The sequence below is a fragment of the Balaenoptera musculus genome, chromosome 7, assembly GCF_009873245.2.
Source record: "Balaenoptera musculus isolate JJ_BM4_2016_0621 chromosome 7, mBalMus1.pri.v3, whole genome shotgun sequence".
Taxonomy (NCBI): domain Eukaryota; kingdom Metazoa; phylum Chordata; class Mammalia; order Artiodactyla; family Balaenopteridae; genus Balaenoptera; species Balaenoptera musculus.
Genome location: NC_045791.1, coordinates 112,950,384 through 112,954,347, shown reverse-complemented (window position 1 = coordinate 112,954,347; position 3,964 = coordinate 112,950,384).

The following is a 3,964-nucleotide window of genomic DNA, read 5'->3' as shown; positions in this document are numbered from 1 at the left end:
CGTTTGCCCTCTTCCTTTCCCACCTCCCTCTCTCTCTCTCGTGCCTGTCGTCCAGATGCTCCTCCGGTAGAACGCGCTCCGCCTTCTTCCAGCTGCCAAAAAGCCCGCTTACCCAGGCCACAGGGCAGGTCGGGAGGCCCGGTGTGCACCCTGGGCGCCCGCAGACCCAGAGGAGAGCCCAGTGGAGCCAGAGGGATCAGGAAGGCAGGAGGCAGACGCGGTTCTTGGAGGGCCCTGGCTTTCCCGGTGTCACGTCGGGGTCTCTGCCCCGGACCACACGGGTGCAGGCCCCGAGTCTGGTGAGCCTGGTGAGCACGGGGCCTGAGGAACGCCAGGCGGAGAGGAGGGGGCTGGCCGGGGAGGTGGAGATCACCCACGCCTGCTCCGCGGAGGCCTCGCCCTTTGCACACTGGCTGACTTGTTTTTACACCACCTTCCGCTCCCTCGCACCCACCCCTCCCCAGATGCCCCCTGTTGAGTTGCCTCTTTCTACCTCAGAGCTGGTATGGGGTGTCCCGAGCTTCGGGCTGTGTTTGCTGCAGCCTTGGGGGCTGGAAGCCGAGTGCCCGGCTCAAGGCTGTGCTGTCCCTCACCCACTGGGTCGGTGGCCAGTGGGCCCGTCCAGCAGGGAGCACACGGGCCACCCCCCCAGGTGGCCGCTGATGCGTGCTCGAAAGGCAGGCCTCCTGGCCCCGGGGTAGAGAGAGGCCGCCGCTCGGCCGGGACCAGAGGCCCCGGTGCTGCTGGCGGTCTCTTTGTCAAGTGTGTGGTAGGTCAGTCCCGCGGTTGGACCCCAGGCCTTGGCGGGTCAGGGTGCCCCGGCCCCAGCCGGCTTGGTGAAGGTCCACCCTGAAGAGGGAAAGGTGGGGCCCCGTCTCCACGGAGGCGACGGGCCACTCTGAGTTGTCTTGTCCCAGATGCTGGGCTTCCTAGAGGAGCTGCCTTGTGCCCCGGGGACAGTCGTCTCTGCTCTGACCACCTTCTCCCCACCCTCAGAGTTTTTCTCTCAATTTATTAACTGGAGCTCGGCTACCTTCTGACTCTTCGGTTCCGGAGTAGACCCCGAGTCTAACTGCGGTCGCCTCTGCAAGTCCCCGCTAGCTCCGGCAGCCTTAAGTGTGCCCACTCAGAGGCGTGAGCAGCTGGGAGAGGAAAGAAGGAGCGTTTGCTCCTGCTCGGCAGGCTGCGTGACCCCGGAGGAGGTGAAGTTGATTGCAGTAGGAGACAGGAGGAAAGGCCCCGCCTCTGGGAGCCTGGCGGGGAAGGGCCGGCCCTCCTCTCTTTTTGCATGAGTCAGGAGCCTTTCCCACCGCCCCCTCCCTCTGTCTTTCCTACAGCATCCAGCCCTGCCCTCCCCAGAGGTAAATTTTTAATTCTCACAACAGATTTTTGCACACGTGCGTTTACTGCTAAACGTCATAGATGCAAACTCCCCTTTCCTAAACTCTGTTTGGGGTCTTGCTCGCTCTGTTTTTGGTTGTTGTTAAAGGGGATGAGATGACTGTGCCCAGGCCTGTCCCCTGCGGCCTCCGATGCTGCGGGGAGAGCCTGGCGGGAATGGGCGCGTGTGTCCGTCTCCTCCTCGTTGAATGTCTTCCATATCATGTGTGTCCATGGCTACCATCCATCCCTTGGCCTTAACTTTAAAATTTGGAGATTATATGCAAACATGTGTAAAGGCTCATGAATATGGATGACACTGGAATTTTATAAATTCTAAAATAAAACCCAAAACCAGATATAGTGTGCTGGGACTCATTTTATCACGTCCCGTGTGTGCTCAGTCTGTTTTTTTTAAATGGTGGATTTTTTTTTTTAATTTATTTTATCTTTGGCTGCGTTGGGTCATCATTGCTGTGCGCGGGCTTTCTCTAGTTGCGGCGAGCGGGGGCTGCTCTTTGTTGTGGTGCGTGGGCTTCTCATTGCGGTGGCTTCTCTTGTAGCGGAGCATGGGCTCTAGGCGCGCAGGCTTCCATAGTTGTGGCTCGAGGGCTCTAGGTGTGCGGGCTTCAGTAGTTGTGGTGCATGGGCTCAGTAGTGTGGCACACGGGCTCAGTAGTTGTGGCGCACGGGCTTCGTTGCTCCACGGTATGTGGGATCTTCCTGGACCAGGGCTCGAACCCGTGTCCCTTGCATCGGCAGGCGGATTCTTAACCACTGTGCCCCCAGGGAAGCCCTTGTGCTCAGTCTTGTGAAACCAGGGGTGTCTTCAGCATGCTCTTGAGTGGTAACTGGACACCCACAGATATTTGGTGCAGTTCTCCCAGCTGGCCTAGGGTTCTCAGCCATGTGTTAACTGTTCCCGCAGGGGCCACCACGCTGGGAGGAGGCGTTGTTGGGGGTGGACAGCGACCCGGCACCTCCCACTCCTAAACGTGCGCCCTGCGGGGGCGCCAGCGGGCGCCAGGAGCTGCGGACGAAGTTTGAAGGCAGCGCTGTCCCCAAGAGCTGGGCAGAACGGCTCAGTGGCCGTCTTCCTTCAGGGAGCTGACACAGCAGCCGGGGTGGGCCAGTTACGCACAATGCTGCAGGGAAGGCTTCTGGTGGTGCGGCCCCTGGAAAAGGTCGCACCTGTGGGTTCCATCGTTCCGTCCCTCCAGTGGAGGCCAAGGTGGTGGCTACTCTAGGTGGGAGGAGGAGGGTGGTGTGGGAAGGTCCTTGTCAGGACCGCGTCCTCGTGATCAGGGCTGTGTCTTCGTTCAGAAGCTGGTTACACTGGTGTGCTCACTTCATGAAAGCCCAAGGTGTGACCTAGCGTTTCTTATGTTTCCATAAATTTACTTTAAAATTTAAAAAGTTTGAAACAGAAACAACAACAACAAAGCAACCATCTGCAAGAAAATACTTATGGATTTGGTGACAAGGGCATGGTGCGTGCAGCCCCACCACCCACAAGCGGAAGGACAGCTCATTTTCTAAACAGTGGGTGAGCAAATGGCAGATTCAAAAAAAATGCCAGTGGTCACACCACAGCCTCAGCCCCACTGGTCAAGAAATGCTCAGTGCTGCCTGAGGCCCAGAGCAGTGGGTTTTTAAATGTGTCAACCGGCAGTTCTGGGGAGAAGCTGGGCGGTGGTGCAGTGCATCAAAGCGCTTTAAAAATCATGTGCCCTTTTTGACACTGCTGTGCACTTTGAGGAGCGTCCCCTAAGGAAATCGAAGGTGGGCACAGTGTCTCCGGGCGTTTATGCCATGTGACTTCTAACCGCAGAGCAAGAGAACGGTAAGCAGATGGCGAAGTTGGGAGGTGCTGTGTGACCCGAGCGAGGAGAAGGTAAACACAGAAAGAGGTCGTGAAGCCAGTCAGCGGACGAAGTCGAACTGCAGGTACCGTTAAGCTCCCAGCTCTGAAGATGACCACGTGCACCCAGACAGGCAGACTTCCAGAAGGAGATGCACCAAGCATCGCAGGAATGTCCTTTCCTCCAAGCACTTCACTGGTCAGGGGATAAAGTTCAATCTCCTTCCAAACCTTCCCCATCTGGGCGCTCGCTGCCCGGAGAGACGGGGGTGCCCCCTCCTCAGAGCGCACCGCCTGGGGCGTCAGGTGGTGCCACAGGAGGAGAGGAGAGGGCGGCTCAGAGGCTGTGGACAGGCTGGAAGGGAAAGGGGCTCAAGATGAGAAGACAGATCTGCAGGCCTTGTGGGGACGGGGCCGCAGCGGACAGGGCGGGGGTGGTGAGCAGACTCCCAGCAGGTTGCGCAAGACGCTGCGTGGACAGGGTGGGAAGGGGTGGGGCTGGAGAGGGGACGCCGCCGCCGCCATCGCCATCCGAGGGAGAGCATGTGCAGGGAGCACAGGAGAGAAGACGGAGGACAGGAGATGAGCCTCGCTGAAGGGCCGAGGGGGATGGAAGTGTGAATGGAGCAGCCCTCGGTGGAAGCCACCTCCTGTGCCTGCGAGAGGATGGGGAAGGGGGAGGGGCAGGGGCTGGAAGGACCGGAGCCGTCCTGCCCCAGGGGA